This window comes from Ambystoma mexicanum, chromosome 5q (assembly GCF_040938575.1).
Source record: "Ambystoma mexicanum isolate Mex_15411 chromosome 5q, UKY_AmexF1_1, whole genome shotgun sequence".
Taxonomy (NCBI): Eukaryota; Metazoa; Chordata; class Amphibia; order Caudata; family Ambystomatidae; genus Ambystoma; species Ambystoma mexicanum.
In genome coordinates, this window is record NC_090933.1 from 516,837,097 (window position 1) to 516,849,826 (window position 12,730).

At 43.8% G+C, this 12,730-nt stretch overlaps 1 protein-coding gene across 20 annotated transcripts in view; it reads left to right on the forward strand.

Moving 5' to 3' along the window:
* The window catches only part of DTNA (dystrobrevin alpha), a 742,978-nt gene that overhangs the window by 328,227 nt on the left and 402,021 nt on the right, over positions 1–12,730 (forward strand). The window lies entirely within an intron of this gene.

Here is a 12,730-nt window from a genome sequence, read left to right on the forward strand (position 1 = left end):
CAGACCAGAAGATTATGGGCATTTGACATTTTTGAGACTGAATGATGCCTTATTTTTGCGAGACATTTTGCTGAGATTGAAGAAGACTGTGCAATTCCGATTGTTTTGTATATTTTCCACAACATGTGCATGCCTATAAGTGGTCCACAGTGGTCAGCTTTGGTAGGAGTGTGCCCAGACTTTTTTCTGCTCTGGGTGTCTTTTCATTATGCGCCGTGAGGCCTAAATCTGGGGCACACCGCCACACTGACCCCGTCTTCCCAGGAGAGATGTGGTGAAGACTTAACAGGGATATAGGAGAGCTGAAGATCTAGAGAGGGGTGAATTGATTCCTTTATATTTACAGAGTGTAACCCCAATGGTGCCCTTTCTAGATAAATACCAAAATAAAAGGGGTTGTGAAACCAATGTTTGTATCTAAACAGTTCCTGGCCCATGCTCACTTTGGAACAGAAGATGATCTGAGTATTATAAGTGTGCAAGTGGTAGTTGAAGCCAAAGGAGGAAATTAGTTTGTGAGGAAGGGTGGAGGTATAAAGGGTCAAGGAGTGAGGACAGCACTGATTGGGGAATGCCCCTAGGCAAGTTCCTTGAGAGTTTGGGTTACAAATGGATCAGTTGGAGAGAAAGATGGGGTTGCAAAGCGATAGTTGGAGAGTTAGGGGAGATGGAAGTAGGAAGGAAGGTAATGGTGGGAGAGTCAGAAGTGTGGTCAGGGTGTCGCATATTAAGGTCATTTTAGATAAATCCAGTTCAGCCAGCGGGGAGGGTGGAGATATGGAGCCTTTCTTAGGAAGCCAGTATGGCCTGAAGGGTCATGGAGCAATTGTGGCAAGAGGGGAGACTGAGTAGTGTAATAGCATTTAACCGTCTGCAGTAATTACATTGACCACAATTCATTTGTGGTCTTCTACTTCAATGTTCGATGTAGATTTATGTTGTCTTTTATTTTTTATACATGTGTGTGTTGGCAGAAGTGCAGTTTGAGGACTCGGGGGAAATCCATGGTTGAGTGCACAGAGGTGAATGAGTGGCAGGATTGTAAGTGATAAAGAGGCAAACAAGGCAAAGCTGAATTTGACAAAAGTAAGCTGAATTGAGTGAGCCAGTGGAGGAGGGAGAGCTTTGAAGGGAGACTGATCTGAACGAGAAAGTGGACCATGGAGCTGGGCCTGAGTTTGTGTTTACTGATAAGCGAGTCAGGAGGTAGAGGGGAGGTGATGAAGTGCACGAGAGAGTGGAAAAGGGTCTCTAATGAGAGGAGAGGAGTCCATTGTCGAAGATAGTCATTTGTGATCCAAAGAGGTACCTTGGGTATGGGGGGGGGAGATTGTGTAGGCAGAGAGTGGATCAAATAGCAGCTGATGGGCCTGGGTGTTATTGGAGAGGTTCAGGTCCCGCATAATAACATCAGGGCCATTAGCTGGGAGCAATTCAAGTAACAGATCCAGATCAGAGTAGACGAGGTCGGAGTGCCAGGTGGGTGGCAGAAGGGAATAATGAGGAAGTAAAAACATACGAGGACTTTAAAACATATGAGCTACACGAAGCGTAGCGAAGTATGGCAGAAGTGTTCTGCTGTGTGTACTGCTGGAAAAAAGATGTGTTGGAGTCGAGTGCCTCCCTTCATTTTCACTTTTGCTGGTTGGTGCTGTTAATGTGCTGCACCTTTAAGAGGGAAGGACTTAAAAACATGAGAAGCATAGCGAAGTGTGGCAGAAGTGTTCTGCTGTGTTCGGCATTGGAGGCTCACCATTAGGCAGTAAGTTTTTCGCTCCACATGTCGCCCATTTCTTCCCCATTTGCCAGTCGTTAACTGTTTACTGTTCGCTTTGTTGATGTTGGGCGAGGCAGCCGTTTCTTGATTTAACCTAGACGCTGTGGTGACTGTTGGCACTTGCTGCCTTTGAGCCACTGCTGTTTTCAACCTGCCATGCCTGCGTTCTTAGTTTCAGCAAATTCAACGAGGAGTATATTGGCCAGAAACAATGCCTCTTCGGGAACATAATTTTGTGCTGGCACTGCATGATCACAAGGAACATCTCTGACAATTTTTATTTTTCCATTTTAAGCTTTTCCTTTTTTCATGATGAATGCTCTTGTGTGGCTCTAAAGTTGAATCAATCATCTACTCTGACTACGCGTTTCTGGATACAGGATTCCCAGTATCTACTAGTTTTTCAGATGAATAATAACTAGATCTGGAGAAAAGTTAACCTAATCTAATTTGTTGTATCAACCTGGACTTTTGAGTATATTTGGAAAGTGCGATACATACTTTGATGTTGGGTACATTCAGTTGTGACCCATGTATAATCTGAGAAGCAGTGTCTATAGGGATGATAGACTGGTTATAGAAATGTACCATGACAAATCTAGAGGCACTATGTTGGCAGCTGACCTGCTGCATACTCCAGGAATTCCCCAAATATTAGCTGGTAGTCCTCAGACAACAAGTCCCCATAGCTTGTTTTTGTTGGAGCAGGGAGACACGTGTCAATGTGGAAGCTGTTTGGATTATACTTTGTCCTCTACATCCATTAAAAGAAAGATAAATGATTGTTTACCCCTGAGGAAAAAGCGCTTGGTAGTCAAAGAAGTCCCGCTTGAAGGGCTCCAAACCCTGTATTTAAACAACAAAGCTCTAGAGGGACCTGCTACAATCACCTCAACAGTATGGAAGTCTCTAGACACTTTACCTTCACATCAGGATGTGAACAGGATCCTGGGAATTGCCTCTTTGGACTTAAGTGAAGTACCGCAATTGAGCCTACCTTGTCTATCAATCGATTTGACTGAGCGAGACCCTTTGGTACCGAAACCTCCAAGGGACCGCACGGTGGATACACCTTCTGAAATCATGGAAGACTCTTCAGCACTTCGGACCCTACTGTGCCTCCTCAATTGGTGATAGTGGCACTCAACTTTGTACTAACCTCCATGGTAGAGGTTTTTGAGCTATTAAAAGAAGTTCACGTGCAATCAGGCACACTCATGGAACTTACGAAAGAAGTGGGTGATGTGGATCCTCCATGGTTGGATTAAAGTCAGCAGTCAACACGGTATTTGAATAGAATTTTGCTATAATTAATAGAGAGGCTTCCATGCAGTCTTCAACCCTTGCCGCTCTTCAGGAAAAGGTAGAATCCCTGAACGTCCAAATTACGGGAACTAATTAGCCTGAAACCTACAGAATCTGCTTCCCTGCCAGAATCACATCTAAATGGGTTGGATGACTCCCCGCTTTCTCTTTCTACAATGGAGGAATTCATCAGGCTCGCACAGATTCTACCTGAAACAGATCCTTTGGAACCGGGTTCTAAACAAGAGTGTTCTTAATGAGAACCAGCTCTCAGCTCAATCCTCAACACCCGTAATAAAAATTATCTTAGATGAGGCTTAACAAAATAAATCGAACAGGAAAGCAATAAAGGGAAAAGTAGCTCAACGGCCCGAGCAGAAGAAATCTAAGAATCAAAAATTGAAAAAAGCTAGGAGAGCTGGGAATCGTCAATTCTTTAATCTCATGGACAAGTTTACTGAAACCCCTGAAGCATTGGATGTCCCGAAGCAACCAGTTCTGATGAAGGCTCAAAAAAGAAAGGGGAAGCCAGATTTGAGGAAAGGGTCGGAGCTTAATCAAGGAACTAACTTGTATGAAATTCCATCTGAAGTTGTTCATGTGGATTTTGCATCACAAACAGACAAACCTTATGTCCCTGCTTCGGCTGTGTTGGCACCAAATCCTGATATTCCAAAAAAGATAATTAAATTGGCTCCAATCTTTTGCAGGGGAACAAATTCAACCACGGGATCCATAGTTCCGGGCCCAGCCCTGGCCTTGATGCCAAACGCTGCCACCATATTACCATCCGCAACAGCAGCAGTATCTGTGGCGGGGGGATGTGCCAGTTCCTTGAGCCAACGAAAGTGCACTGCTTCCTTTTGGAATTTCTAAAATATGGCTGGAATGCAAAACATCTAGACAGATTGGGTGGGCTTTGAAGAGGAGTTCCATCCTGGCTATTACAAAAAAAATGCCATTGCTCTGTCTTTTTTCAACGTATGACCTAGACTACGTGTGCTTTCCGAATGAATCTAGAACTGGATCTGAAATCCCGTTTGGGAGTTGAAGCAATATGGGCAGCGGCACACGATCTGGAGAAGGAGGGCCTTGTGATCTCGAATTCCCTCTCATTAAATATTAAGATCAACAATGAATCCTCAAAGATGGAGCTGGTGGTGTTGTTGGGGTCTACTGCGGGTGGTCTGACCGGACCTAAGAAGGATAATATCCTCGCTACTCTTCACTCTATCTTGGCTGAATTGTTTCAGCGATCTGGACTGATTGAGGAGCGGCTCCAGGGTTCCAGTAGCTTTAAGAACACTACCATGCTACATTACACATTTGAAGAATTTGATTTGGTATTGTTCCAGGAGACCTGGTTATGATGGCTTTACTATTGTTGAACCGAAATCAACACATTGGAATGTGGGACGCCCGTCTTGGCGGTCTCCTAATAGCCATTAGGAATTCAATAGTAGTGAGTGTAGTGGAAATTGAGGTCGAAAATCGGGGTATCTGCGTTGCTCGTGTCCATATGAGGGTGAGCGGGCAGTAGCTTTCCCTGATTGTGATCAACATCTACTGGAAACCCGCAATTTCAACTCTGTCTGATTTTTTTTTTGCTGACTCATCTTCTCTCCTCTCTCTGGCAATGAAAGAGGGGCTGTCCACTGAAATAATATTGGGTGGGGATCTAAATTCTTCTTGCCTTCCAGCTAAGATTAATGGTTATGTAAACATGAACTCACTGTTGAATGGTGAAAAGTGGGTGGAGTTTTTGATTGAATGGAATTTGTACATAGTGAACGGATGCATAGGGGTGAGAAAGCTTTGAGTTCAACATGGTCTAATGGTCGTAACAGCTCAGTGATCGATTATTTGTTCTTGTCAAAAGCCCTGTTGGACAGCTGTGATGAATTCAAAATTATTGAGACGGACAGAAGTGACCATAACATACTGACAGCTAGTCTTAGTCTGGGAACTAGGTTGGTCCGGAATCGTATAAGATACTTGGGAAGTGAATCAGGGTTGAAATAGTGTGGTAAAATTCCAAAGGGATGGAATATCTTTAAATTTAAAACTTGACCGTTCTCTGGGTCAAACGGATGCAGGTGACTTATTTAGGGCCTGTAACCCTTTTGACTATACTGACCTTATTTGGGGTCTGGAAGCCCCCTGGTTGATGACTATAAATGCTGAGGTTCGTCATCAACATGAATTTGACGAAACGACTCATCAGAAGAAAAAAAAAGAACTTGGAAGAGCAATTTGATTACTTAAATACTGCCGAGGATTTCTGCAGGCCATAGCTGGCAAAGGTAAATCCCTGCTATACAATTATAAAAACTGGTCTAAAGCCCAATGGGCTCTGAGATTACAAAGGGATGGGAGTCAAAGTTAAGTGCTCGGTCTAAAAACAATTCTAAGAATTTCTGGGAGATCGTCAATTATGGTAAGAAATCACAGCTGGGGCTCCATGGTAACGCGGTTTCAGAGGAAGTGTGGCATTCTCACTTTGAGAACTGTATGGTTCACTGCCCGAGGAAAGTGTGTCCTGTCCAATTGTGGTTTAGTGGAACCTGACCATTATGAGGGAACGCATTGAAGACCTGATACTAAGGGCCTCGTCCTCAAGAGCCCCTGGGCCGAATGGCCTTTCTGATTCGATCTTGAAATCAAATGCTCCAGCCTGGTCAGTCATATTGTATAACCTTTTTGAGAATATCATACAGTCTGAGGAAATTCCTCCCTCGTGGAGTTCAGGGGTCAATATTCCAATCTTCAAGGGGTTCGATCGGGTGCTAGCAGTTAACTACCGCCCGATCGCTCTTCTTGATGCTGACAGCAAGATCTTTGCTTTTTTAATCTTAGTAGAATTGGAAGCTTGGACGGAGGGATATGGAATCCTCCAGAAACATCAGACTGGGTTCAGTAGAGGCCTTTCTACCTCACTAAACAGGCTATTAATACACACTTTAATAGGCTAATCTTGGTCTAGGGACGGGCCGGTCTTCTATGGAATCTGGATCGACCTGTCCCTGGCTTTTGATACAATTAACAAACAGCCTGTGGGCCAAGTTAGACGCATGGCGTATTCCACCTGGGCTTTTGGCTATCATCAGGCACCTCCATATGGACACAAAGATTCAGGTGAGACTGGATGCTAATGGTAACCTCTCCGGCCTGATTTTGACTGGTAGAAGTGTTAGGCAGGGATGCATTTTAGCTCCCTGCGTATTTAACTTTTACATTTCAGACCTGGGCAAGGCTTTAATCCTATGTGCTCTTGCTGCCCCTAGGATGGGCAACCAACCTTTGAGCTGTTTAGCATACGCGGATGAAGTGGTCCTTGTAGACTAGACTCCAATAGGCCTCCAACATCTTATTACTGGGTTTGAGCGATATTAAGCAACCAATTATCTAATAATCTACCTCTCTAAGACAACTGTTGTATGTTTCTCAAACTCAAGTAAAAACATCCCCAACTATAAATGGAGGTTAAACGGCTTTGCCATTCCGGTGAAGTGTGAGATCAAATATCTGGGTCTGATCCTGTTTGCCAATCCTTCAGTCTTGAAAGTAACAGCACGCCTTGAAACGGTGCTAGATCAGCTGATTTGTTAAATGCAAAAGCTTCTGTCAAAGTACTGTACATTTTCTCTGGTCCCTTTTTAATACGATATTACAAGGGGGAGGTGATTCCTAAAGTGCTCTATAGACTGGAGTCGAACTTCCAGGCTTGGGAAGTTAACTGGGAGGGACTGGAGGGGGGAATATGGAAGAAGGTGTTACATTTACCACAGTCTCTCCCGGTTTCTAGTATGAGATAGGAACTAGGCCCGTCATCCCTGGCAGCCCTATTGTATTGTATCGCTCTATTTTGGCACCAAAGAAGGGCTCCTTGTATGAAGACTTGGCAGTCCATATAAGTCAGGGAAAGTCTCCCGAATCAATGTGAATGAAGGAGATTGTAATGAACTGCTTAGGGTATTTGGATAAAAACCCTGAGGATTTGGTGGGGAACCCGGATGGTGTGAAAAAAGCACTCCTGGACCGAGTTTGGATTAAAACAATTGACAGTGTCCGTATCTTGAAGCTGGCTAAGCCACTTTCGTTTCTTGATAAATCTAGGGGCACTTTTCCGGGCTACCTAATCAAATTTCCAGACCCTGGGGAGAGATCCAATTTTCTCAGGTTCCGTCTCACTGTCATTCTGGCCGGCGAGGTGAGGGCCGTCGGAGATAACTTAGGCACAGAGGATGGTCTTTGCTCTGAGTGTGGTACAGGGACGGTAGAAACTCTGACATATTGTAACTGATTGTGTTGCACGGAAGAAATGAGAGTTAGACATCTTTCTCAATTCGTGTGTAGTGAAGATTGGCTTGCTACACCTGCATTCTGGGAAAGAGGTGCCTCTGGTCAGAACAACAAACTAACCCTGGGGGTCCTAAATCTGCTGAAGTCTGCTTGTCTGCTCTAGAGGACATTGTTTAGCTGTTGGTTGTGTGCATATTTAAACTTTGGTGGAATCAAAACCCTCTCTTCTTTTCTTTTTTCTTTTAAACATGGAAAGAAATTGTGAGATGTAACGTGATCGTATTATTGTAGTGACTAAATTTTGTTTAAATTCTATATGTTTTCATTTTGTAAAAAGCTGATAATTCGGTTAAATACAAAAAAATATTATAATACTAATGAGGAAGTGGGCCAAGGCGTGAGTATGTAGATGTGCTTGAAGGACAAGGAAGTGAGATCTGAGGGAGGAACTATGGTTGGTGGTGTGTTCTCAGTGGTCATGGGACCATCACCAACATGGGTTTTTGGAGAGATGAGATGAGATGAGATGAGGTTAGGGAGGGAAGCAGGCTTCTCAGTTTCGGTGATGTCCATCGCCAAGATTCTGTGGTGCTGGGAGTCAGTGATTAATGAGAAGGTCGTTTTTTGCAGAGAGATTGGGCATTGCAGAAGCCCAGGGGGAGGTTTAGTGTGTGGGGAGGGGTAGTTGAGCAGGTAGCTGCATGTGTAGTGTGTGGCAGTAGGGGAGTCTGCTCCTGTGGATGAGATTGGAGTTGGTGGGTACGGGCAAGGGAGTATCAGCCAGTGCATGGGGGGGGGCTTACTGTTGGAGTAGAGGGATGCGAGTTGGGGGAGTGAGGGGACATGGGGGGGAGAGAGAGAGCGGGGGAGGGAAGAACAGTGAGGAGGATTGAAATCAGCATAGTGAGCAGGGGGCAGTAGAGTGTGAGTGTGTGTAGTGGTGGCCACCAGAGGGAGTGCAGGAGAACTTACACCTTTTTCCACCCCACCTGAAGCATACACTGTAGAACAAAGTTGCATTGTATTGTGCCATGAGAGGCTAGCAAATACAGTGGCACCTTTGAGCGAAAAGCTTAGGCCGGGCATATCAGATTGTGACTATTAGCATTTTCCAATGTATTATAAGGTTGTTCCACCATGTTATAGATTGTGTACACTGGATATACTTAAAGGACGAAGTTGTGTTGTGGAAATATTCTGAGTAATGCTCGTATTTAAGCTTTCGGGTTTTCAATGTAATTAGTGGTGCCTTTTCTGATGCGGCGTTTGCGAGCGTCTGAATTACATATCGTCTGCCCCCTATTAATTGGGACAGTGCAGCTGTAGCTGGTGCTGGGCAGGGTGGGGGTTCGGGAAAGGGCTGATGTGATGTTCTATAAATGTGTTCAATGAAAACGAAAAAGGAAATATTTGGTGCCTTTTAATCGACCAAGTGCTGACAACGGTGGTATCTGTAGTCCTTCAAATGTATAACACAGTGCAGACTTTCAATACTTCAGATGCGTTCTCCTTTTCTCCCGCAAGCCTTACACTCTCCCTCGTGCTGTTCCCCTCGGTTGTTCATACGCCACTGCCTTTTCCTCAGCAATTTCTATTTTGTACCGTTGGACCCACAGGAGTTACTCTTCTCTGAGGGTGCACATACAAAAATAAGACCATGTGCTGCTTATCTTTTTATTTTCATTTACGAAAGACCACACTTTGTTGTGTTATGATGTCAATCAATCCATCAATACGTTTATTCGGAAACAAATTTTCCATAAACAACATTGCAAGATAAAAATAAAATACAAAATACATGACGTAAAAATAAAAACACATTTGATAAAAAGTGCATGTGTGTGTGTGCCGATTAATATCGTCCGAGGGGGTGCCTGGGTAATCATTAAATTATCAATGTGTTAGGATGTTGTGGTGGCATAAGCTGCCAGCGCACAACGTCATTTGTTCTTTACTGCGGGCCTGTTGATGCTTGGGGCACTTTGCCATGTTATAAATTAGCCCACTGGATTTTTCTTCTGCAGAACCTGCCACGACCCAGGTCAATAGACATGTTGCGGCACTGATGGAAGGTCCTAGAAGAAATCCTGGGTGTGGGTTGGGCCGCAGTGGAGCCAGAAAATGTTCCTCTCATGCCTGCTGATCTGAGTGCAGGCCAGAGGAAGCGGCTATGGTGCTGTTGATGGAAAGTGCTGAGGTTGATTAGTGATCCATTTCTGAGCAGTGCAGCACTTAAGGAGCACTTGAACTTCATTTTTTTCCCTCCAATGTTTCCCCCATCTCTCAAGGCTTCAAACGAGGGAGGCGCCCATCTTGCCCCAGAACCTTGGTTAGACACTCACACGGAAGCACTTGAAAGTATTGCAAAAAGTGTACTCCCCATTTAGACTTAGACAAATTCGTGCACCATCCCTTAAAATGAGGGAGAAAGATGGACCGTGGAAGTGTTTTTCATTTCTGATGTTCATGTGGATTCAATTTGAAATAATTTGCAAGACGGCCATCATAGCGTGGACACCCAGGGCTGTATTGAAAATGGCGTTTGCATATTTAGATGTTTCTGCTTCCCACCCTGTGGTGCAGACAATGGGCCCCTCTTGCTTTCATATTTATAGGCATAATAAACCCGTGGTAAACAAAGCAGGTGTGCGCGTGTGGGCTAATCTAGCTGACACTACTTTGATTACACATAATTGTGGTGCTCCATCATGCTCCTTGGCAGCTCTATCTACGGCCATTGGGGGCTGGCGGCACTGCATATGTGCACGCCGGTTATGAGAGTACAGCAGAATTAAGAACTTGCATAACCTACATGTTGCCGAGAGACGGGATAGTTTTTCATTGTTTGTAGAATAGCAAAATGAAGTGCGCTGGCATTCTTTTCATCGTTCCTCGCGTTGACCTGTCTCTTGTCCTTCTGTCTGCTAACGGTGTGCCGGGCTTTCTCGACATCCATTTGCATAGCGTGTGTATTTGGAAGCGTGGGCTCATGTTATGTTATGTTATATAAACTTGGTAAAGCGCACGTACACCCAAAGGCATCTTGGCGCTAGCTACTGAAGAGGAATCAAGGTCCAGAGCGGCTGACAACACCAAAAGAGAGAAACGGCCTAAAACAGAGTGGTTTTCAGCAACCGGCGGAAAGTGAGGTGGTCTTCAGTTGCACAGAGAGCAATAGGCAGCTTGTTCCAAGCTCTAGCAGCCGCCACCGAAAAGGCAGGGCCTCCCATACGTGACAGACGATAGCAGGGGCAATAAGAAGACACGCAGACTGAGAGTGCAGCGAACGGGAAGGAGTGTAATGAATAAACTTTGCGTGGAGATACTCCTGGTACTTGGTACTCATGGACTTGCTAAATAGCCAAATCCATTTGGGTTTTAAGATTAAGAATTCCACACAAATATGCACATCCTCTCCATTTTTCATCTAAATCTATCTTATAAATATTCAAGGTTGAGATCTAGAAATTGTGATTAGATTTTACCTTTTGGGTCAAACTTTCCAAACTTATTGGAAACTGTATGGTATTCATTGTAATTTATAGCACGTTTGCCAAAGTACTGCACACAAAATGTATGGTCCATTATAATATCCAAAATGAACAACTACAATATAATGGGAGGGGTCAGAAATGTGAGGCAGACAACTTTGTAAGGGTTTTTCATACGATGTAGAGATATTAACTCAAAGGGGTTTGGCAAACGTCTCACTGTCCCTACCCTCATGAGGATTTCCCTGCCTATCAAAATAAACTAAAGGAAACCCTCTAACAAAAGGAATCTACCCCTCACACTTGTACATACTACAAACTTAACAAGGTGGCACTATAAATATAACAGAAATAACTTGGGTGCATAACCTGATAATGGTTTCTCCTTGTAATCCCAGTTAGTTCCACCTCCCCAGATTCAAACAGGATTTTCAATCAACAGTTCAAAATAGAAAACTTCTGTCTTGTAAATAAGTTTTAATAAAGTTATTCTTGCTCCAACAAATCTCTCACTTGGACTTGACCAACAGTTGAAAAATGTTCTGTGGCAGAGAGTTCAACATAACTTCTAAAAAAAAAAAATAAGTATACTTCCACAGTTCGTCTGCATCAACAACAATGTCTTTGTCAGGATAGTTCCACCACAGTTCACAATATATTTGCATCAGCAGTAATCATTTGTTAGGATGATTCCACAACACTTCATAATATATTTTAGTGATCTTGCCACGTCTTCAACGCTTTTAGCCACACCAAAGTACTTTAATGACTTCCACCTCTACCACTCACTACAAAGTCCATTGTCCTGGTATACTCACCTGCCAGGACTAATGAAACTACTAACACTGCTACAAGTACTTTTGTGGTACAGTTTTCTCCAAACTACTTTTTAAGTCTCTTGACTTTTCACTAGATCAGTTTAACTACTGAAACAAGAAACAAGCTGCCCTTGCAGTTTAGGCTATGTGTAGAAAAAGAAAGAGAAGGATCAAAATGTACCCCAAGATTTTGCTCTGAAGTTGATAGAGGAAGATGGAGTGTAGGGGAGAGTATTGAAGAGGTAGAGGGGAAGGGACAGAGTCAGACGAAAAAACATCAGATAAAAGGGACTCTGTGTGAAGACATCCAGGATTAGAAAGCTAGAAGACAAGCCGAGAGAGAGAGAGCGAGGAATGAAGAGAATCGGAAAAGGAAGACAAATTAAATAAGATCTTTGCATCAGCAGCATAAAAAGGCAGGACAGATGGAGCTCATTGTAAGTTTGCCGGTATCCTGTCGGTAAATCCGCCAGAGTACCTGCAAACTGTATTACTGTTACCGCCACTCAGTACGGTGGAATGTCCACTGGATTGCGAGTGCTGGGTGACGATGTAACCCCCCATTCCATGGAGTCCTGTAGGACTCAATTGGCGTGTTTGCCGGTATTACATGTGCCAGTAATACCAGTGCCAGTAATACCAGTGTTTTTTTCCTCATCGGCAAACTTGTAGTTGGCCGATGCGGAAACGTGCCTTTAAACGGCCAGCTCGTAATGAGGCCCACTATTTCAGTGTAGGGATGGGAGTAGATGACCTAGGACAGAATCTTGGCAAACACCATAGCTAAGAGGAAAATCTGCTTAAGGTTGACCAGCCCAGGAAATGTAAGAAAGCCTGCTCCTTAAAGACTTTTGCATCATAAGGAATTCTCTGCAAAGTATGAAACCATAATAGAAGTGGAAGGAAAAAAGGAAATTGCTCTGGACATTGTTAGATTACACTGTTAGTTGCTTCTTGGTATTATCAAACAAAGTGGTGTGCCTATTGGTCATGCACAGAGTCCATTTGGGGTAATTTTTTACTGTATGGTCCGTAAC